This window comes from Brienomyrus brachyistius, unplaced genomic scaffold, assembly GCF_023856365.1.
Source record: "Brienomyrus brachyistius isolate T26 unplaced genomic scaffold, BBRACH_0.4 scaffold105, whole genome shotgun sequence".
Classification (NCBI taxonomy): domain Eukaryota; kingdom Metazoa; phylum Chordata; class Actinopteri; order Osteoglossiformes; family Mormyridae; genus Brienomyrus; species Brienomyrus brachyistius.
In genome coordinates this window covers 556,287-580,880 of record NW_026042380.1, presented here as the reverse complement: position 1 = coordinate 580,880, position 24,594 = coordinate 556,287, and the positions used below count along the sequence as shown (strand labels likewise).

Here is a 24,594-nt window from a genome sequence, read left to right as displayed (position 1 = left end):
GGACATTCTCATTTTGCCAGCAAACCTACATCTTTGTCATCTCACTCTGATATGCACGCTAATATTTCTGTACAGCTACTGTATGGGGCTTCCGTCGTTCTCGTTTACTGTACAAACATTCCAGCTTTGTTTACATTTACATTGTTTGTTGCTGTCAACATACTTTGTGCATTTTTTTCTCCTCGCACATGCCTTGTCTGCCTCTCTGCTAAAGCCATGTAGCTCAGTGGTCCTGGGGAACATTATTCACGCCAAGTGGTGTAGCTGGGTGGTGTGTGGCTCAGTGGGTTAAGCCTCTGTGCTTGTGAGTGGATGGTTGCTGGTTCAAACCTGGGCTTCAGTGGGGATGTTATATCTCTCTTGGGTCCTTGAGCGTGACCCTCTAGGTCTCTGGGGTGTATGATAAATTGCTTGATCCTGCGTCCGGACCCTAAGCTTTGCTCGAAATACTGTGTGTGTGTCTATCTGTCTCATATTGTGTGTATATATCTTAAAGTAGAGCAAGATACATGAAAAGCATTCTGATATACTTGAGCTTATGATCCGTAGCCCAACAAGTCGAATATTGTGACTCTATGATGGTTGTGGGTTCAGGGCCTGGGCATGTTTCAACTATAGCCCATTCCTGAATTGCAAGTTGCTTTAGATAAAAGCATCAGATAAATGTTATTGTATATGATTGGTGTGATGGTAAACCCCCTTTTTTGAGGTTTCATTACATTTTGTGAAAAAGAATTTCCCCCTAGGATCAATAAAGTATATCTTATGCTGATATATGACATCACATCTCATGACATCATATCTTATGACATCACAATATATTGTATCTTGATGTAATTGTTAATAACAATATGTCAGTTGCATGTCACCTGACCATAACTACACAACTAAGTGTTTCGAACTCTAACACCCTGCCACCCTTTCCTACGCAGTTGAGGAGCTTCAGTCTTTGGACGATGAACGGGAGGTTCTTTATTCAGGAGGACAGGGTACGAAAACAGTATCATGTCTTTCAATTTCATTCTCTTTCCATCGAATCGTGCCAAAAGAAAATCATGTGATTAAAAGAAAGAAAAATTTCAAAATCGCATAGAACATTTCGAAGTACCCGTGAAGTTCCCACTGGAAGGTGATCAGGGAGAGAGATGAGGATTTGCTTGGAGAGCACTTGTTAATTATAAAAGGCATTGCAGGGTGGGAGTAATGAACCTTACATTGCGGGGGAGGCTGGCTATTATTCATAATGGTCCTTTTGCCCTTGTCTTTGCCACCAACTCTTTGCTCCCGAGAAGCTCCTTCAGTGTCTGTCAGCTGTCATTTCATATCTGCTCTTGTGCTTCTCATCCATCACTATAATTTGCATTCTATTTGTTACTAGCTGGCTCATCACCACCCCCCCCCCCCCCCATCGTCACCACCTAAAAATCTCAACCCCTACGCTGAAAACGCAGTCGGGCATTTTGCAGCCGCACTCCACTCCCTAATCAAGATATTAATGACCGGCGCCCCTTCTGACCCAGTCTTGGTTTTTTCTTTCAAATTTTCCCTTTAGCAGAAGCTAACTTCCTTAGCAGTGGCGATACCATGAAGCCATACTGGGGTGGGCATTTGGGTGGGTAAAAGTTTTTGACTGTGGTGGGGGATGACGATGGTAAAAGTCGTCAGCCGGGGGGATGGTAAAAGTTGTTGAAGTGGGGGTGGCGACTGTAAATTTGTTGGCTGGAGGGGTGATGGGAGATGGTGAAAGTTGACGAGGGGGGGATGTAGTGACAGTAAAATATATTGGGGCCGGGGTGGGGGGGGGGACAATGATAAAAATTCTTGATAATCGTATTACATTTCGTCTGTTGGGTCGCCCGGTGATTCATTTGGATGAGCATGTGATCCAACCCATAACTACGTTCCTGATCCTTAGCATCTTCTGGAAGCCATGACCAGCCCGCCCCCCTCCCCCCAGGTAAGCTTCAGTGGCTCCTGCATGTGGGCCAGTGACAGGGAAAGACGACGGAGCGAGAGAGTGCGCGGAAAAGGTTAATTGGTTTTGTTGACCATCTGTTTTTGAAATAGCTGCCGGGCCGCATATCAGCGTGCCGAAGACTGCATAATAAATAGCTGCTACGAGGATTAAATAAATCAATTGGCGGGATGAGCGGTAACCTGCAGATCGTGTTAATGGAGCAGAAGTTTGGCTGGCGGATTCCTGCTCGCTGAGACTTGATGCCTCTGACCTTTGCTACATCAGGTGCAGCTCCCTACGGAACCTCAAGGTGAATCAAGTTACTTTAAACGGCGGGAAAGAATCGGTAGCGGAACAGTCATAACGATACAGGGAAAGTTCCGCAATGGAACACCGTGTGATCAGTTGTCATTAATCAGGCTTTTTTTTAACACGCATATTAATAAACTGCATGGTAGCTCAGTGGGTCGCACTGTGACCTCAGAGCCTTTAGGGTTGGGCTCTCGAAGTGGGGTTTGTTCAATCTCCACACGTTCCCTTCTCACGTCCAAAAACACACAGTTTGCTAAATTACTTCATTAGCTATAGTTGCTGTGAATGTGAACGTTCTCGAGATCGACTGGAATCTCATCCAGAGCAACAGAGGCTCAGGTCAACAGAGGCTCAGGATAGCTCAGGTCCAGAAAGTAAAAAAAAAAAACCCAAACCAAGATTTTGTTTCAGCCAGTCAGTTGCGTATAGAGAATCACAGTCACAGAGTGCTCAACTGGTTAGTTGAAACAAAAATCTGGTCTGGATTTTTCTTTTCCGGACCTGAACTATCCTCCTATGCCTACAATCAGGGTTAGCTCTACCTTTTCAGGGGCCTTAGGCAAAGCCTTACTTGGGTGGCACCCCCCACCAAGAAAACCGATGATCATTTCACTTTTTCCACAACGCATGTAATTAGGGGACCCTTGGCAGCTACCTGTTCTGCCTGTAGTCGAAACCAGGTTCCCCATAATCCTGTATTAGATAGTCTGTGCGGAAGCCGGATAGATTAACAAATTACGCTAGCTGTCATCTGTGAAACGGCGCAGCAAGTCTGCTGCGCCGAGCAACAGGATTGAGTTTTCAGACGATAAATAAAACAGCGTGCTGTACCGGAATGCATCTGTGCGCATCGGCCGTCTTCATCCACTCCACTTTGTGGCCTGTGAAAGCTGAACTTGTGCCCAGAACCTGTGAAATTACAACGATGAAACCAGCCCAACCTCTCACACCAGTGTCTGGTGATCAGTGCCCCAGAAAGCCCCGTTCGCAGCTGTTAAAGTAAAGCTCCTTGACGATTTAATTTTTTTTTCGAAAGGAAATTTAATAGATAGACTGCTTTTTTTCTGCCTACTCAAGGCCAGAGTTCTAAATCTACGCTTCTAAACTGTAGCTGCGACATAAATACGTGCGTGTCCCGATAATTGAAACTTAATAATGTATACTGTGATATACCGCGTGACTCGCCGACGAAGAACGTAAGGTAACAACGGTGTAGCCTCGACAAGTCTTGGTTAAATTAATTACATATAGCGAGTAAAACAGGTGCTCAGAATCAATCTGAAAACGCCAAAAATCATAATAATTGTGGTGAACACGAGAGAATTTTTTCTTGTGTACAGTTTTTCCTAAATTATGCAGCATATATAGACCAAATTATATATTTATAATCAAATAAGCCCTATTACAGACAGGGATGCCGCTAAAGATTTTGTGCCCCATGGAAAGCGTATTATATCGGGCCCTCAGCCCAGGCAAATCAAATTGTGTTCCAAATTATTATTCAGAGAGCTGTCAGCGAGTCGCTCCACGTCGTCGCAAGTTGTAGGTCTCCGGCATTAGCGGCCAGACCGAGACGCTTCGGCAGCTGCCGGTGACGGTGGAGGCTCCGCCGTTAAACGCACCCCTGTTCAGAGGGCAGCCGGGATCTGACCGGGGAGGAGTAGCTGCAGCGGAGCTTCAGATATCATGGGTTGTTTGACGACTCTGGAATACAAAAAAAAATAGCTTGCATCTTTAGTCTGATCCCTTTTATTATGTATTTTTAAATTTATTTTGTAGCAGTATTACAGCTGCCATCTCGGTCCTCCGGGGCAAATGTACTGCAGGCTTTTTTAGCATTAATACAATACAGTCAGAAAAAGGGAGGAACTGCACGTCAGTGCGCCTGTAATTTACGGTCACTAACAGCAGCTCCTGCCGCACAGCTTTATTGCTGAAGCACAGCTGAATTTCACAATCAAATTAAAAAATATATATATTTTGTGTGAATCTTGTTATATATACGCGTGCATATGCTCAATTTAGTCCGTAGTGTTGCAAGCTAATGAATAGCAAAGTAGCCCTTGGGAAATAGTAGGCTCGAGATTAATGGCACGGGGACATTGTTTTGCAAGAGATGACCAAAAAAACGACGTAATCCAGGGATTATCATAAATCACTAAAAATACTGCAGCGTAAGACAACGGGAAGACTTTCATTTAATTTTAATTAACTGTGTTTGAACAGATATAAACAAAAAAAAGAACCATGGTTTCTCCATAGTGCAGTCTGCTCTATAATCTTAATTATATGTAGGCAGAGTTGCTTGAGACCAACAAAAATAAGGTTGCGGAAGCCTTTTATGTTTAACATTCGGGAGAGGAATCGTGGTGCCTAAATTATATTTGCACTCTAATTAAGGTTAGAAGACATGCATAATTTAAATAACAGTATTTCTTAAATATGTTGTAGGCCTGGTAGTGGCAATGAAAATGGCAATTACAGGGGGAAAAAATGGAAATCTAAGAATATTTAAAGAAGTAGATGAGGATGGAACTTGTTGTATTGCACAGAAAATTGTTCGATTAAAATGAGATAACAGGTTGGTGAGGTCTGTAGGGGGAAACACACCACAGCTAGAAAGCAAGAGACGGTGGTGTCTTGTTTTGTTGGAGGGTGTCTGTCTATCGAAAAGGTTTCTCATTCGTTTGCTTTCTGATTTTCTTTCTTTCTGTTTGTTTGTCTATCAAGCTGTTTGCTGTTCTTCAGTGTTGTGCACAGACTAGGTGCTGGGGGGGGGGGTAATGTTTGTATGATTGCCATGCAGTTATTGAAAAGGGGCACTTAGAACCTCACAAGTGGGAACTTTCAATTGCCCCTCCCACCACACACACACACACACACACACACACACACACACACACACACACACACACAGAGGTTTGTAATTATATCATTGTGGGGACTCTCCAATAATTTCTGTGGGGAAATCATAACATGGCGACCTTAACCCCTACCCAGCCCTAACCTTAACCATAAGTAACCAAACAAATACAAGACTTTTGGCATTTTTAGTTTTTTTGATTTATACACAATTCAAATATACTGCATTGTGAATATGAACACAATGATAGACACTGGATGGTCAATCCAGTGTAAATAGTAGGCTCGAGATAAATATTAATTCAGCCTCAAAGGAGCGGAGCAGAATTAGCTCTTGCCCACATCAGTCCATTTAGCTTTATCGAATTATTCTAAGTGCTACGTGTTGCAGAGCCTTCGCGTTTAATTCGGAGAGCCCCCTGCAGGAAGAAGCCCACCAAACACGGGGTGCGTGTTAAAGCCTGTTAAACCCCGTTGTTAAAGCGCATCGTGAAAGCTTCACTGCGCTGCTTTTACATGGATGAGAAGGCGGGGGGGAAAATGCTGAATCATAAAATGTGATTTTACAGAAAGTCCGGGCGATGGGAGTCAAATGTGTCGTTAAACTGGTTTCTGCCAGATTCCGTTGAAGAGAGACCGTGGCCGGAAAGCTGAAGTCATGCGGACGTCAGAGCGACGGCCGGCAGAAATGAGTTTCAGCACGGCCACCTCCTACAGTGATCGGCGCTATCGACTGAACGCACTTAGTGTTAAGCTTGAAAGGGGAGTCAATATCACACACTCAGCATCGATCCTCCGGCCAGTAAATATTCAGATTCTCCGCATCCCCCATGGAATCCAGCGACTTGGGTTCCAACAACCCCACGTACGTCACCTGGCTGACCCCATGAGGAGTCGCCACCTGCAGGTCACTCGTGGTCATAAAGATTTTCTTTACGCCACACTCCACCTCTTATTTATCACCTTAATCTGTGTAATGCAATGAACTCCCCTCTTTCAGACAGAATGCGAAGGCACATTTATATTAAGTAGATCTTTCTGGAAATTTCAGTAAGCAGTAGTAAGCACTGTAGACTCACCATGAAGAAGGAAAGGATTAGAGGTGCTTAAAAAAATGCAGATGAATGTTCCAGTAGAAAGATGCTACTGACCTTATTGAGAACAGGGTGCTCAGTAATTAATGGGCAATTCATAGTGTTTTTTATCTTGCATTAGGTCAGATGTATAAGTAAAGCACATCTCCTGTAGATCATTGGATGACTGTAGTGCCTGAAACGGTCAGTGACCTTGCATGTATTGGCAACACTTTAATTGAAGGGGCACAAACAATGTAGCATTATGCTGTTACTTGGGTATTAACCGCAAAAGTCTTAGTTGCATATTGATCTAATGTTTGTTGATCATTAATTAATCGTGACACGTCTGTTATCACAAGCAATTGCTCTCTGTCTCTCTCACTCTCTCTCTCTATATATATATATATATATATAAATAAATGAAATATAATGAATCACGATGCATCTTTTATCTGAAATAGATACTATATTTGTTCATGATTTGTACTTCAGTAGTCACTGAGTCACTACTGAATATCTGTGCCCTGTCAAGTTAAGTGTTAGCCATACGTATGCGTGTGTATGGTATAGTGTGTTGTCATATGCACTGTAAACAGCCAGTTCCACTATGCGATGTAAATCTTACACTGCGTGTCATTCCGGTCACTAATAAACACAAATTGAACACAGCACTCAAATCACAAATGCAAATGAAGGTGTTTACAGCAAGCCAATAAATGCAGTTACAATTATACCAATAAATATGCGGGCATGCGGTAAATATGTATGTTTAGCTATACTTTCCGTCCTGTTACCTTGGCAACCTAAAGTACAGCCACCTATCAACAGCCAAAAATAATACAACCCATAACTTTACAAGTTACTTTAGCATGAATGGTAGACGCTGTATCACACGTAATTTTATTATTCACTTATTTTCCTCTTCAGATCAGTATAAAATATGAAATGGCCGCTTTGATCTGATCACAAGTACGATTATGAATTTCGCATGCGAATATTGAGGTGATGACTGCGTATTATGTCACATCTGAAATTCGCCAGTGTCATGTTCGGCTTCATTTTCGTCAGCATTTCCCAGCAAGTCAGCCCACCTGGCCCCAGGGTGGGGGGCAGGCGGGGGGGGGGGGGGGGTTGTTGAACCAGCACCCCGGGCACCATGCCAGCTTTTTGGGAATGACGACTTCCCCTAAATTCATCCGACAGCCCGTTGAGACGATTCTCCGACATGGGTCACGCTGGGAGGGAGGAATTCATTGAAGGTTTGGGGGCGGGGCTTGGGGGGGCACAGCCAGGTTGGGAATTTTGGCCCCTTCAGCTTGATGCCGCTATCAGGGATGTGAGGCTTCCTGTTCTGTCTCACTTTTCATTTTTAATCACAAGGAGGGTGAAAAAAATGGCTTCAGAGGCCAGATTAAAGTTTAATAATCCAGTTCGAGAGAGAGCTGCACGTAGAACACTCACTTAAAATGGCAGTTTCAATGGCCGACGATGACACCGGGATTTTAAAGACTCCTTATCAAATATAAATAATTGTGAGCCACTATTAAGCCCTCTTCTGATTTAGATAGATGGACCTATTAAAGATGAACTTAATGAAGTGTCTTTTTCTGTTCTCCCAAGGTTCAGCAATAAAGTTAAATGAGGAACAATTCCTTCCTGTCCATTATATTAAATTACTTATTCCGTTCTCTCGCGGTGTACCTCAGGGTTCACTGAGCGATGGGGAAGTCCTGATCAGAATATGCCTGAAACAAACCTAAAAGGAATTTAGAATGTTTTATGTATTTGTATATTTTAATTATATTTTATTATACAGCCTCTCCCCAGGTTACGATGGGGTTACGTTCCGATAAACCTATTGTAAGGTGAAAATATCGTAAGGCGAAAATTTTAATACAGTACACCTAACCTAACAAACGTCATAGCCTAGCCTAGAATACCTTAAACATGCTTGGAACACTTACATTACCCTACAGTTGGGCAAAATCATTAACACAAACTCTATTTTATGATGAAGTGATGAATATGTCATGTAATTGATCGAATAATGTGCTGAAATTGAAAAACATTTTCCCATCGTAAAGTCTGAAATATCGCAACGTGGACCATCGTAACCTAGGGAGCGTCTCTATTTTACGGGTGATATCACTGGTAAACGATGCCACGGTAGGCCTTTTGGAGGGGGGTGCTATTTAATACCTGCAACTACAGAGGTTGTGGGTTTGGAACAACTGTCAGCTCAGTTCAGTTAAGGCTGGTTAAGGTTATGGCTGGGTAGGGGTTATGGTCGTCATGTTGGGCTTAGAGCGTCCCCACAGAAATGGAGTGTCCCTGCAAAGTAAAAATTAAAAACCTGTGTGTGTGTGGGGGGGGGGGGGTGCAACCTTATAAGGATTGGTCATGAATTACTGTGGAACTGTGGTTCATGGACTATTGTGGCCCAAAAGGTGGTCAATGAAGATGGATGGATGGATGGATGGATAGACGGACAGACCAACCCACTGTAGACCACTGTGTTGTATGTTGTTCTGGCCTAACATGACAGACCAATGTCACTGTTACGGATCTAAGTAGCCTGAACAGTGTGCAACAAAGCGGCTGCGAAAAGCTACGTCATCCTGTAACATGACTGGTGGAAATCTAAGAGGTAATTAAATACTGAAGGAAATACGTCACCTTTGTCTAAGTACCGTGGAAATAAAAAATCACGCAGTGCTGAGGAGGGGCATGATTTTAATCAGACATCTAAAAGAAGTGCTATCGCAGGATTCGTTCATTTCGCAGTTCAATCAAGAAAAAAAAACTTTATTTAAAAAAACTACAGTTGATAGTTTTATGCCATTACTTATGTCAAATCAGTGCGTACATTTTATTTTGTGTGATAAGACCTATACGCTAATCATCGCAGTCCTAAAACTTTACTGTGTGGCATATTTAATGTAATATGATTGCACAACCCTAACCTTGCCAAAATAGATTCAGCGTTGACCGCGAGTTCTGCCTGCCTAAAACTATCACACTGTACGACATTATTAGGAAATCACACATGCTTCGGAAATCTGTCTCAGGGTGTAACCTTGACTCGCTTGATCCTGCGAATCAGGTGCATGAATACGTAAATTACAGTCGTTTGGGTGTGACAGGATAACTTCTCTATAAACAAGTCCGTCCTTACTTGACCTGCTTAAGCAAAAAAATTTAAAAAATGGCCACCTGAGACACTGGCCCTGAAATCCCTTTGCCCAGATATGCCGTAGGGGTTGTGTAATCTGGATTTGTCATCTCACACCATGTGCAAACAGGTCTGACTTGCTCGATTGTAATTTAGCTCTCGAGGTAGTTTCCAAGGTCAGGCATCTGGTATTTAACTCAAGACTATGTGAACAGGCTGAGATTCGGGGAATTAAAGGCTCTTTATGTACTCCTACAGTTCAAGATTAAAATGACTAACATTTTTCCGTAAGCTGTATAGCCGGCTGTCGGAAAAAGGGGCCAGCAGGCAGGACCTGACAGAAACTGATGAATTAAATGACGGCTACGGTCGGCAGGTCATTGAAACAGAATAGACATACTAGTCCTGGGAAGGAACAGCGTGCAGAACCTTCCGGTGGAAAGTGCACCGATAGAGGGCGCTCTAGTGTTCTTGTAATGTTTATCCTCCAGAGTTTCCAGTTTGCCGCCAAGGCTGTTCATGCATTTATGGAACGGCCCTCCTCGTTAATTACCTCGCTGTCTAACCGTTTGATTGCCTAATTGCTGATTTCACCTGAAGTAAACTGCTTTTACCTGCTGTTGAGCATCGACGCGACATCTTCTTGCTCCTCCTTTTTCAGATCCATCGTGTCCCTTCATTACATTGCGACTTTGTTTTAGACGAAATTCTTCTTAAAATGAGGAATTTACAGTATCCCGGTATGTGATCTGTGAAAGGTTTTGGCCTCTCTGGGGAAATTCCGTAAGTCTGCGATGATGATCAGTTATTTGGCATTCACTCTATGAGAGAAACAACAGACAAGCTTCGTGTTTATCTAAGATCTGCACTCAAATACCAGACCAAATGGGATTTCCACACATTGTATTATAAGTCATTATCGGGTCTTAGCTCTGGACGATTTATTTATATTGTTGCTGTTTTATTTTGGTTTTGTGGTTATTTTTTGGGTTATTTTTAAGTTTGTAATTTTTTCTCCTGGAGTTTGCGGTCGGCTTTATATTTATAAAAATATAGAGTGTTCTGCTGCCCTTTAAGATTTAGTGCCACGATCAGTTTGGCTTCTCGGGGCCTTAAATCATTAGAGGGCATGAAAGACTTTACAAATGCATCGTTAAATCGGGTTCGACAGTGACAGCTAGCTGTGGCGCACGATGGACTGCTAGCTTTGTGAGCTGGACGGGGACGCCTCCCTTTGATCGAAGGCTCGCTCCCGTTTTCCGTTCGCTAAGAATAAAAAATAAGTTCTTAAAGGTCTCTCCTCCCCCATCAGGCTGGTGGAGATGCAGTGTTTTCTGGCATCTTTAAATGGATCATAGTGGTGTAACTGGTTTTAAATCAAGAGGAAACTGTAGCTGTCCTGGGGTTGGGAGGGTGGGGGAGGGCGGCGGATCAATCACAGAAAACCGAGATCGTTCTTTTAAGAGAACCTCTTTCAGGGGGAGATACAGGGGGAGAATATGACATCATGGGAATATATAGTAACCAATGGGCAATGGACTCCGCATTTCGGAAATATCCATCCATCCATCCATCCATCCAATTTCTATAACAGGTTATGCTATTCAGAGTCGCGGGGGGTCTGAAGCCTATCCCAGAGGCTATGGGCACAAGGCAGGGAACAACCCAGGATGGGGGGCCAACCCATCACTGCATTTAAGAAATATGTGCAACAGTAATAGACAGACCATAATAGACAGTATGTGAGTTTGACTGATACATGGAACCATAATTCACACAGCAAAATGAACAGGGTAGAAGTATGCTTGGTGACAGCTGTGTGGTTTAGCAAAACAGCGCGGAATGACGCCCTGGGAAAAAGACATTCCTGCATGAAATCCGGGACAGATTTGTCCATAAAAGGACTCGTATCAGTTTTAAGGCAATGTAAGACACACCAGGTGCTGAGGTACTCCTGAAAAACACATCCCAGCCACGACTGCTTTGGAAAAAGCGTGGCGTGAATGACAGCGACCAGCCGTACTTGGAGGGGCGTGCTGACAGTCTGTGAGTATGCTGATCTGCTGCACTTCCCGTCCAGATAAAGTAATTCCGTTTTAAGACGAACCCCCGCTCACCCGAAGGAGCAACATGCGGTACACAGAGTTTAATTAACGTCTCTGCCTTATGACACGAAACACCCGGAAGCATTTTTCTGCGAGCCAGCTTTTTAATTGCTCTGATGACCGGTGGGCTGGTCCGTCTGCGGTGGGAGGCTCGGCTGATATCTATTCATTTGCCTCCGCGCATCAAAGACCAGGTGAAGTATCATGGGTCCTCTTCGTTGCGGCCAACACCTGTCTTCGTTCGCTCTGAACAGCTGTGTCGGGCACGGGCGCGGACGCCCGTCGCCGTTGTTTGTGCCGCTTCGGAGTTAATTATTCCGAAAATGGCTCAATCCCCTGTTAGGACCAGGGTGGATCTGATCTCATCAGATGGGCTGGGGAAATGGAACGACTCAGGGCGCCACGCCACCCACCTGCTAGACCAAATCTTTCGTCGACCCAGGCTAAGACTCAAACCCAGAACCTTCTGTCGATATCGATTTTCCTGCGGTTGAATCACTCAGTATAACGAGACTACCCTTCACTCTAGAACACGAAGGAAAGTGAAAACAGCTGACCAGGGGCAAGGAAAAATAAACCTGTTTATGGCAAAAAAAGTTTTCAGCAAAAAGATCGGAATAAAATGTCATATCTTGCTCAGTCTGAAGGAGTCTTCAAGGCTGTGTGCCGCGCTTATTTTGTTCATACCGACACTGATCCATAGATCCAGAATCAAGCTGTATGTCATGCATTTCCCGTTGGGTATCATCGAAAACAAACCAGACATATAACTGTCTGGAGAGAACTGAGGTGTAGAAGTATCGGAACGAGTGATTCACTCATAAGATATTGCATCTTTCTCTGCTAGGCTAGTGAACACATTAGTAAACAAATATGCTTGTTTTATGTTTTTCTGTTGTTATGAATAATAATTATCTGTAATACCCTGACGCAGAATTCTGAGAAGCGCCTTTATTAGAGGTACTTAGCAAAGAGCGAATCTCATTAGCAGAGGCTAAGAAAAGTGAGACTGTCGCCTCAATGCTAGTACAGAGAGGTCCTGGAATTTCCATCACGTCTGCAACTGGCAGCGTAAATAGAGAGTTGTCAGCGTTCATATTGGCTGTATTCGTTTTAGCTGTGCAAAGCTGCATTTAACTTTGATTTAATTTCATACAATGGAGACACAGCCCAAACGCAAAGGATGGCCTGGGTGAGTTGACCTCTGCTTGCTGTAGAGGTCAGTTTTAACATCCTGGATGAGCTGCGCTTCAGTGCACAAACGAACAAAATAACACTGAGGTCCACAGCTCCATAAAGAACCTGCATCCTTTCCTCCTAAGTAGCTCATGCTTGTTAGCAGAACCCTCATCCTTTTTCCATATATAAGAGAATATCGATTGTCCTAATGCGTATAACAGCATTCGGTGAAATAAATATGAGGAATAGTGCTTTTATTTGTATTTTAACATTTCTCTTTATTTTTTTCTTTTAATAGCCATATTACTTTGGTATTGATATTTACTTAACAGGTAATGTCAGCAATCATGATATGTATATTTAATTTATATCTGATTATGAGTTTGATACTTTGGAATTTTTTTACATTGATTTTCTTGTATGTTCCAGTAGAATCCCATAGCTGTAATACTCTAGTAATAAAATGGTATAATTTAAATGAATTACAAAACGCGCTAGAGATTAAGAGATTGTGGTAACTCGGTGTAGAGAACTGATTTTTCAGCGTTACTTTTTTTGGAGAGCTGTAAAGAAGATGGTCTATCTTGCTGCACCCTTGTGAGTCCGGTTTGTCACTCTAGGGGTCAAAAGGTCACTGGTGTGATTTCACCCCTGGACCCCCGAGTGAGGCCCTTAACCCGAACACTCAGACACTCAGAGAAGCTGCTGTCTGATCCTCATTTGTACTTTGCTTTGGACAAAAACGTCGGCTTATGTGATGTTGTTTTATGCGCCGTCTTTAGCATGCAATTTTTTTTGTCTAGTGATTTTTTTTTTAATCATGTTGCAGCTGGCATTTAATCCCGAAGGGAATACAAAGCAGCATCATCGCAAGTCGTCTCGAGATCATGTCCCGAGGAGACACCGTCTCGTGCGATCTGCCTGAATTTCAACTAGACGTTGGAAGCTGAAAGTCGTTCGACGCGCTTCTGACGGCGCCGTTCTCGTCCCTCCGCAGTCTGCGGTGTCTGCCGCAAACGGATCGCTTCAGATAATCCAGACTTTGGGAACAGTTTGTGCGACGGGCCCATGGAAGAGATGTGGGCAATGAGAAGGTAACATAACTGATTGTTCTGTTACCATGGTAACAGAACTGATTTTTTCAAAACATTGAGCATTCTATGAATTTAGGAAAAATAATTACAAAAAAACAACAATGTATCTAAATGTAGAAGTGTTAATCTATCCATCCATCCATCCGTCCGTCTATCAATTCAACTTCCCACAACATAATCTGGTTCAGGGTTATGAGTGATTATTATGGTTTGTAGATGTTCATTTTTGAAACTGAGACACTATAGTTGATGTCAAAATATGATAAGTTCTCTCTACAGTTATCTCTCTAATAAATTTTAATATGGAAATAACTACTGTTGCCTTATAAAGCCCTTGTTTCATTTTACTTCATGTATTACAAGTACTGCTGTCCTAAAAGTCTGAATGGAGTTTCGGGAAGACGGAGCTGCGGAATTCTTAAATCCTATGAGCAGCTCTGAGACGGAAGGGTTTGTTGAATTAAAACACCTGGGGAAAGACACCAAAATAAAAGGACCAGGAGGGGTCAGAAATAAACAAGAATCTAAAAGGAATTAACTAAAGACGATGAAATAAAGCGGGACTAGGAGAAACAAGAAAACACAGGGAATAGGGCTTGGTAATAAGCAGCACTACGAACACCCAGTAACACTGACACAATGACTGACTAACAAACTGACTGAGGGCAGGCATTTAAATACACACAGAGAATCAGCGCACACAGGTGTAAATCATAATCAAATTAACCAATCAAAACCACTCGGGTCAGCAACAAATAGGTGGGGCGGATTACAATTAATAAGCACTACAACTGGGAAACACTGAAAAACAGCAAAGGCTAACAACAAGGACTAGGAACAGAAGTGCACACAGAACATAATAAAACAAGGCACCGACAAGGAACAAAGCACCAATAAGGAACAAAACAGAAACAAGGAACAAAGCAAATACAAGGAACAAAGCAAATACAAGGAACAAAGCAAACACAAGGAACAAAGTAAAAACAAGGAACAAAGCAAATACAAGGCACCTGTAACACAAAGATAAATAATAACACTAGGAAGTGGAAAATCAAAAGATGTTAAATAACAGGTGAGGCTGTCGTCCGGCCAGAACTGGGAGGTATAGCTTCCAAGATGAATGCTCAACCTGTTGAGGCAGATGGTAGCCCAGAAAACTGGGAACCACGCTAGGGCTAAGGGGCTACACAAAAGAGACTGGAACAAGGTGGCTAACAACAACCGCTGGCCAAATGGAGACATAATGCATAAGACAAGGAAGGACGGGTTCCAACCCTGACAAAGAAAATGCCCAGCCATGTTCCCAGATATTGACAGAGTTGACTGGCAGCAAGAGGTAGATTTAACAACGTTCTTAACAGCAAACGTCAGGATGTGTGCAGATGAGGATTTGCGCCATGGTGTGTAATATCTGCAAATAATCCTTTACAATCGTCTGGCCTCTGCTGTTTGGAAACCTGTTGAGAGTAGTAGGCTTGAAAGGAGACTCTGGAAAGTAGGCGAGTGAAATAGCTTTCTGAGTAATCATAGTAGTCTTCACTTGATGAAGGACACGTGGGGGACCACAGGTCAATGGAGTCAGTGGACTGAAGATGGACGGATGATATTTCTGCACCTTCATTTGATTTGCTTTGTCCAAAGTTATGTAACTCTTGTGTGCTTGTTTGGTTTCATACAGGGTGGGGGAGGGTGTTTTTCATCTACAAAGCTTGAAGTCCACGCCTGTAAGTTTTCAAGAGTTTTTCCACTACTCTTTGTTACCTGCAATTTCTTCCAGTTCTCGATAATACACGGCAGTAGGAGATCACTAAGGGTCCAGCGAATGGGGTATTTTAAACCCAGGCGAGACCCGAAGCTCACATTTTGCTCTGCGATTTTCCCCGAGTCGTGCCGTAATAGCATGGCTGAGCATTAGCAAGAAAACACAAAAGGAGAGTCTTTTATGCTTCCTGCATTAGCGTGCGGCAGTTTGGATAATGTGCGGGAATTACATCCAGTTGACATTTTCTGTTCGTGTCTGCAACCTGCCTCAGTTGATGGTCTCCCCAGAGATTAAACTTCAAGAAAATAGGAAACGGAGCCAGATCCAACCCACTGAAATTATTTCGAACCAACAGTGTGATGTTGTGGGAAAAGTACAACCCATTTGAATATGATCATGTGATTTTTTATTATTTTTTTGCCTGAACTGTTTTAAAGTCAATAAAACAGACCCATCTATTGTTTCAAAATGCCACCAGGGTGGTTGTAACATCTGAGAAGGAACGCTAGTTCATTTTCACCACCTGTAACTACTGGGTTGTTTTTGCCAGAATGTAACTAGACATTGCAAGAAATTAATTTTTAAAAACACGCCAGCTCTGGGGGGGTGCTGCACGTTGGCGGACCCTGCCTGGGGCTGGCAAAGAGAAGCATTCCAATGTACATATACTTGTGTGAATGGTAAATAAAGCGTGTTTGTTGATGGTGCTGAGCATTACGTAACAGACAGGTTGGATTTTCATTTTATGTTTTTTTTTAATGCAAAATGTTTAAAATGTGCAAAAGGGTGTTTTATCTTTTCAGGATTAGGTTGCTATGGGGTTGACGCCTGCAGGAAAGGGTATGGCAGTCTGGTTCAGTCCAACAGGAGATATTATTAATAAAAAGAGGATGATAACATGGGCTCCTTTATGAATAGAAAACCTTATGTAAACCTTAAATATAAGATTATTCCAGTCAGAGTTGGCTGGCTTTCATTACCTGAGACATTTATAGGTACGGTAAAGTAAAGGGTTTCTAAACCCGCCTTGGGGCCTTTGATATCCCTCCTGCCAGCTCATTCTCAATCCTATACCTCTGTCTGCATTTCAGTCCTTCAGTGTTTCCCAATCCGGTCCTCGGGGATCCACAGATGGTCCATGTTTTCGCTCCCTCCCAGCTCCCTGCCAGGAGCAGAAACATAGACCGACTGTGAATCCCTGAGGACCGGATTGGGAAACACAGTAACTATCATTGATGTGGTGTTTATGTGGCAATTAAGTAAGAAATTAAATAAGTAAGAAAAAATTTCAAAAAAGGTGCGTAACAAGAAGACTCCTAGGTCTTCTGACTCACAAAACGTAGTGTGCTTGTAGCTGGGAACAAACTTCACGCCCGCGTTTACGTCTTAATGCATTTTTAATGCGTAGCTATATTTGAACTTTTAAATGCAGAGTGAAGCCAAGCAATCAGTATTTGTCACCCCCGTAATGTGTTCCCGTGCCACCCAGGTCTCGTTAGTTCCTGGTGTCACGGTGATTAATTAGGTGTCTGATGCTTTATTCCAGACTGCATATTTAAAGGAGAACGACCCGTCAGAAAGCGGGAGCATCCTATGGGTGTCGGAAAGCCGGGGGCGTAAAACTCAAAGTGCATCTGGACGACTTCCGCCACTGTGACCCGCTTGCAGATAGCACAGGGAGCAGCGGATGTACCTGGCCCATGTGAGTTTTGTTTGCAGAAATAGTGAGCTCTAATTAAACTCTCTAAAATCAGGGAGGTGACCCCCTGCGCCCGGAATTGCGATTGTCGCATTTAAAATTCCCCTCAATAAATAACATCAACCTTGAATCTACGTCAATTTGATAGCTGATTTGCAGCCGTGGTTTAGAGATTTGATGTTTAATTTTTTTCTATATGTAAATATTAACACTGATGGGAATAAATATATATACTCGCTGCATATTGCAAAAACTATACAAAATGCTGAAAAAACGACGTTGTCATGGAGGTGAGTGTCACAGGAAATGTGGCGGCTGGAAACGTCAATAGCGTTAGGGAGATAGTCTGCTCTAAGCTACTCCTAAAGCTGGGAGACAGTGGTGTGATGATGCAGAACCTCCTCCCAGACTGTAGGGGGGGCTAGAGTTTGTGGCTGGGGTGGCAAGAGTCCTCAATTTAACTCAACTTCATTGTCACTGTGTCTATTACATTGAGGATTACGTCACAAAGCCGGTTTGTAAGGAGAAGCTTCTCTCTTCACAGTGAAGATGGAGCCGCACTGACGTCTACAAAGATCTCATTATTTTTATCATAAAATTCAGAGTTGTTCTCGTCAGAGGTGGGTTTTTTGTTTCGGAGGCCGCACACAAAATGTTTATTTTTGCTTAAATAAATAGCTAGTGAGTTGAAGCTTGTAGCTAGATAGCTGGTTAGTAGAACATGCTGCTTCGGCGTCTCCTAAATAAGGAACACGTTTGTCAACACGTTTAGTGTAGTAACTGTTTGTGAACAACAGGGGGTGCAATTCAAATGCATGCGGGCTGAGGGGGGCAGTTTCACCGTATTGCTTCTCCTTCTGACTAGGCCCTTGCTTGCATCCCCTCCTGATGGCCGTCTTAAACTCCAGAGCTCCCCCTGATCTGCCAGAGTGGAACCCCATCCATTTTCGGATATTACTTTGTTTTGTCATGAAAGCAAAAAATTCACGAAAATTGACACTTGCTTAAACAAGCATCTGCTTGACCATCTGTGGGCTATGCTAATGTAAACACTGAATATTCAGCTCATCTTGGACCAAAGCGCGATTCCTCAAGCTTGCTCGGGTTGGGGGGGGGGGGGGGGGATCGGTTGGGGGTGCAGAAATGACGAGGGAGATAAATTTACATGTTATTGTTTTACCCGGCCCGAGCAAACATATGTTAAACGAAAGCCAAACTAATTTGGAACAATTGACAAGCTGACTGTCTTATTTTTTGCTAATTTATTTCATACAGATGTGATTCTCTCCATGCCACTTTCCTCCAAGAGTAATATGCACTCATTATTATAATTAACAATGAGATGACGACAAATGGTTCTTCGTAATGATGAGAGTGCCAATAAGCGACAAATACGAAAAGCATAAACGAGTACTGCCCACGTCATTGTGAGTATAGAGTAAGCAATTTCAAAATTTAGGTGCCAATGGAGATGATTAATACCTAAAATTTCTTCCTAACTTTAAAATAGCTTTGCTATACCACTGACAATACTTTCTTTCGAGCTTTCGCGTAGCTAAATCCTGACTGTCCTCTCGATTGAGGTGTTATACTCCAAACATTGTTCATATCAAATACTTTTATTTTAATGTGGTCTGCAGTCTCATTCACTCTTTTGTAAATATCAATATGTGCACTTTTGTTTTTTGAATCACATATATGTTGCTTCAAGCAAATATGGTCCTTTGGGGCTTCATTTAGCTAACGTATTGTCTGAGCCGGCTAAATCTGTCCTGGCGGAACGGAGCGAGAACGCGAACAGCTGTTGAGGAAGACGCGGCTTCCCAGATCCAGCGATGGCGAGAGCGACAGTTTGTGGCTGCGATTCGGGACGGCGATGCAGACCAGAGCCCGTTGAACCACGCCGTTGCCAGACGCTGGCACAGAAAATCCTGAAAGACCCATATGTAGCGAATTATCTGTAGACTATGACGAGTTGTTTTGCCGGTGAACAGCTATTTAAATGATACTAGCGATGTTGTAATCAGGTCTTCATGCTCTCATGGCTTTTTACTTTCTTTTAGCACACTGCGTGGAACTTGCAAGCAAGATTAGCTACGAATCAACTTAATAATTGTTATTCGATCACATTAACATGCATGATTACAAATGACTCTATGTTCAAGGTTTACCATCCAGTTTTTTGTCGCTTGTGGCTGCATTTTATTGACTAACATCAGGAATATAAATACATTGTCAAAGTTTGACAAAAATATGACGCATAGACCCAGGGCTGTCAAACAACTCACTGCATCGTTCTCTGAATTAATCTGGACCTTCATAAAGACCATCCAGCAATATTTAGTAATGATAAAACTGGGAGGCGGATCGATTTTGCGATTAATATGCCCGTACGTCTCCCCCCCCCCAAACTGGAAGTGCGAGGTTCTTGAAGACCTTGCGCGTAGAGCTTCCAGTTTGCAACGTATGCATATTATAACTTAATATAGATGAATCAAGATATAGCAGCCGGCCAGCAGTGAGGCTTTGCCATAGAGCTGTGAGCGGGAAACAGAGAGAGTGAGAGAGAGAGAGAGAGAAACCTGGCTGTGTAATCCACCCCTGCCAAGCCCCATTCACAGGGTCATTTCTAAGGCGGCCAAAGCGCAGCAGGAATTGAACCTGTATGTGCAGTGCTGGCTGCGGTCTGTTTTAACCAGCACACCACAGAGACGCCCCACCTGTACACTGTACAGCAGCCTCTATACTCACTGCTGCTACCGCGGGTCTGAAGACCAGATCGGAGAGACTACAGAAAAGCATATGACTGAAGGCAGTTCGTACGGAGGTCCCACAGCTAACACGTCCCTTTACGCACTTCAATCATCACACACTCAGTACCCAACTTCATGTACTGCTCTCCATTTTTGTTGTCTGTTTTGCAGTTATACTATCTACATTTTGTATTGTTATACAGTTTATTCCTGTTTATTTTGCTCCTCTTCATGTTACATTACAGTACTACACAAAAGCTTTAGTCAGTCAAAGAGAATGTTTAAAGCGATCTATCTGGGTAGGACGTGTATAGTAACTCCCCTCCCCCGTATCCACAAATGATACGTTCCAAGACTGCAGATAACTGTGAACCATCAATGGACCACAAATATAACCTGATTCGTGAGTATATACATATGGTAAAGTTTAACTGACAGTTGTACATTATACAGTACTGTGTATAATGTGTAAAAAGGGACTCTGACTATCCATTCATCCATCCATTTTCCGAACCGCTTATCCTACTGGGTCGCGGGGGGTCCGGAGCCTATCCCGGAAGCAATGGGCATGAGGCAGGGAACAATCCAGGATGGGGGGCCAGCCCATAGCAGGGCACACTCACACACACCATTCACGTACACATGCACACCTACGGGCAATTTAGCAACTCCAATTAGCCTCAGCATGTTTTTGGACTGTGGGGGGAAACCGGAGTACCCGGAGGAAACCCCACGACGACATGGGAAGAACATGCAAACTCTGGACACATGTAACCCAGGCGGAGACTCGAACCCGGGTCCCAGAGGTGTGAGGCGACAGTGCTAACCACTGCACCACCATGCCGCCGGATTCTGACTAATTTAGCCTAATTCTCAAGAAACAATATAGCAATGGAAAAATACTGTATGTATCAAGGGATGGCAGAGCAATGATATCATGCTTTTTATGCCCGTCAAAGGATAACAATGGAACAATGAAAAAACATAGGCTACTGCTACAATATTTTCGACTATAAAATGTATAACACGTACCATTATATAACGTTTAATGAGAAATGTAATTTGTTTAAAAATATCATAGATTACTGTGGGTACTCACTGGCTTATAGCCTGTACAAATCTGGCGCATAGTTTGAAACTGATGAAAGGATTTTTTTTCTCTCAGACCACGGTAAACAGCAGATAAATGAAATCGAGGTTACTGAAGTCAGAAATATAGGGGTTTTGTTGTATTTGCTCAGAAAAAAAAACACATTTTAGCATTAGAATAGCATTAGAAGTTTTGACTAGCCAGTGGTTGAAAAATACACGGGTATATTGAATGGTCGCTGCAAATACTGGGGGGGTGGCAAGGTTTAGGAGAGATTTCGGAATTGTCGAGCTGTCACTCTAACAGACTTGTTCTTTTAAACACGATGATCATTTAAACATCATTTTCTCTGGCTGCCTATGACTTCCCCAGCTGGATTTCCTTTCAAGCTCGTCTGGACACAGATGGAGAAGCATTTCATTACACAGGAGTACAGTCTATGATTGTGTAGCAAAGTAACAACACAACAAAGTAACAAATCAATCTTGAAACTTTAGAAAAGAGGGATTGTTAAGGATAAGAGTTTTTTGGCCAAATATATGAAATATACAAGAAATTTGTCTTTTGGGGTGTGTCCTGGTATAACATATGATGTGCAAGACAATTTAAACATGATTTACAAATGTGTGCATGTGAGACAGATAGATAGATAGATAGATAGATAGATAGATAGATAGATAGATAGATAGATAGATAGATAGATAGATAGATGGGTGAATAGATAGATAGATATATAGATGATAGAAAGATAGATGGATAGATGGATGGATAGATGGATAGATAGATAGATAGATAGATAGATAGATAGATAGATAGATAGATAGATAGATAGATAGATAGATAGATAGATAGATAGATAGTCACGACTGACTAAAGTACAAAGATTGCTAGGCTTTTGATAGGTCGAGTCTGGAAGCGATGGTGTAGTGGATGAGAGGGCTGCTGTGAGATTCCCAAATATATGATCGTTTAATTCCGTCTGACTCGTTATCCGGCAAGTGATTAGGAATCGGGCTGCAGCGTCACACATAAATGGCGACATTCTTGTTTGCCGGTACTGCAATGTCATTCTACATGCCGGTGCTGAGATGCACGCCTCATACGTGCAGATACGCCATGCGAACACGGCCCCGTCATCCCCGGCGAAGAGCGAGTGTCCCAGCGGGACGCCCACAGGCAAGCTGGCTAGCAGTGCGATTTCACAAGTACGTGACTCACTCGACGTGAACTTTTCCAACGTCTGGATACTGAGCAGAAGAAGAGATCCTGCAGTCATCTAGACATTGGGCCTCCCTCATCACAATCAATCAGTCAATCAAGGATCTATTTGTCACATACAAAATGATACTTACTATAGTGTGAAGTGAAACACTTAGTTGCCTAGATCCAAGACTGTGAAACAGGAGACCGAAGTATAAAGAGAGAAGACATTAAACAATAAACAATAATCATAAATATCCAAATATAGTGACAGGTTAGTAAGACAAAGCTTCAAATGAATGCAAGTTCTGTCAACTCTGGGACTTGGCATTGCCGGATAGTTGAAGTTTCCAGATAGTTGAATGTTAATCTCAAGAAACACTAAATTATATCACGTTTCTTACATTATAATTGTTTTATGCACACCCAAATGATTTTTGTAGTGTTATGTTAACACATTAAACACAAAGGCAGGACAAGCGGAAAGGCTATTAAAGGGTGTCGCTCCGTAGGCAGGTGCAGAATCTGACATATGCATTATGCAATGCTCTTCTTTTTTTCAATTTTTGGTTATTTTAGTGAATATTTTTAACACAATAGTGTTTTTTCCATCCAGGAGCCTGGAGCCTATCCCAGAGGCTATGTGTGCAAGGCAGAGAACAAGCCAGGATAGGGTGCCCATCTCAGAGCACACTCACACATCATTCAGTAATTTCAATTAGCCTCGGCTAATTGTTTTTGAACTGTGGAGGGAAACTCCACAATGACACAGGGAGAAAATGCAAACTTGCAAATATGTTGCAATTGCACCATTATGTGAATACTGAATATGGAAGCCCTCACTGTAAACAGGTCAGTACTGACATAAGTAAACTGTACGTCTATGTGTTGAGTAGGCTAAAGTAGAATATTATCCATCCATCCATTTTCCAAACCGCGTATCCTACTGGGTCGCGGGTGGTCCGGAGCCTATCCCGGAAGCAATGGGCACGAGGCTGGGAACAACCCAGGATGGGGGGCCAGCCCATCGCAGGGCACACTCACACACCATTCACTCTCACATGCATTCCTACGGGCAATTTAGCAAGTCCAATTAGCCTCAGCATGTTTTTGGACTGTGGGGGGAAACCGGAGTACCCGGAGGAAACCCCACGACGACATGGGGAGAACATGCAAACTCCACACACATGTGACCCAGGCGGAGACTCGAACCCGGGTCCCAGAGGTGTGAGGCAACAGTGCTAACCACTGCACCACCATGCCGCCCCAGTAGAATATTAGTTAGACACAAATACCAGATATTGTCCTCGTTGAGAATCCAAATTGCTCGGGTATAAAAACTTGCATCGCCACATTCACATCATCTGGCAACACTTCAGAAAGCCCCAGGGGTCCGTAATAATTATGGGAGTTTTACTTACACAAAAAAATGTTCCGAGGGCAGAAAGAAAAATGATTGGTTCAGAGAGATAACCAATCAGATTATAAAAGAGGTTGGTCCAAGAAATCTGATTGTTTGGTCCCGCCTCCACTAAGTTCTTGGACTCACTTCCTCAGCAATGTTATTAGTTATCGTTCTGAAAAAAATCATTTTTCTTTCTGCCCTCAGACCATTTTGTGTAAGTAAGACTCCCATGGGCGTCCATAATGCTCTAAGGGGAAGCGATCGACATGATTCCGTATCAAGGAGCTTCAGGTCTGCAGTCAGGATCCACCCAGCGAACGAGGTCTCAGACTCACCGGCCTGGTGTTCATGCAGCCACTCCTGCTATTGGCGGCCTCCGTCCCAAAAGACCCTTAAAGGAAGCACAGAGCTGATAATGAAGGTTTTAACGGGATAATCTCCGAGGGTGGCTCTTCCTCAGGTAGAGCCACGCAGCGAGAGTTCAGCGCCACTGGCAGATAAGGCGGCTTTTGTTGGCGCGCAATTTTAACACATCTAATAGCATTATGTAAATAAATCTGATAATCTCCTTCACAGACACAGAAGGTAATTTAAAACTTTTCGCATTTATATTGTGGGAGTTCAGCGAAAAGAGAACACTTGTGGATTCCGGTTCTTCGGTAGATGTAAGAGCGGAGATAAAAACAGCAGGAGTAAAGCTAGTCGCACGGGACTCAGTATGCTGAGCGTATTAGCAGGCTCGGTCTCCAAAGCCATGCGTCGCATGGAGACCCAGCTGTGAGTCACACTCTCCCGAAATGTGTCATAGGGCATCCTCTGCCATCCCAAGAGTCCCCTGTCTCCATGAACATTCTGACAGATAGGACGCCTCGATTTTCACCTCAGCGGAAGAGCAAAACAAATTAAAATGCAAGTCCTGAGTCATTAC

General features: G+C 43.1%; 2 long non-coding RNA genes across 2 annotated transcripts; one reads left to right on the top strand and one right to left on the bottom strand.

Annotated features, from left to right (window-relative positions):
• Positions 1 to 11,493: 11,493 nt before the first annotated feature.
• Positions 11,494 to 17,215, top strand: LOC125727648 (uncharacterized). Its single transcript, XR_007388812.1, has 3 exons — positions 11,494 to 11,678; positions 13,493 to 13,757; positions 17,066 to 17,215. It is a non-coding gene; the product is annotated as an uncharacterized LOC125727648 (long non-coding RNA).
• Positions 17,216 to 22,163: 4,948 nt separating this feature from the next.
• Positions 22,164 to 24,058, bottom strand: LOC125727649 (uncharacterized). Its single transcript, XR_007388813.1, has 3 exons — positions 24,002 to 24,058; positions 22,414 to 22,453; positions 22,164 to 22,308 (listed from the first exon to the last, which is right to left on the bottom strand). It is a non-coding gene; the product is annotated as an uncharacterized LOC125727649 (long non-coding RNA).
• Positions 24,059 to 24,594: the final 536 nt, after the last annotated feature.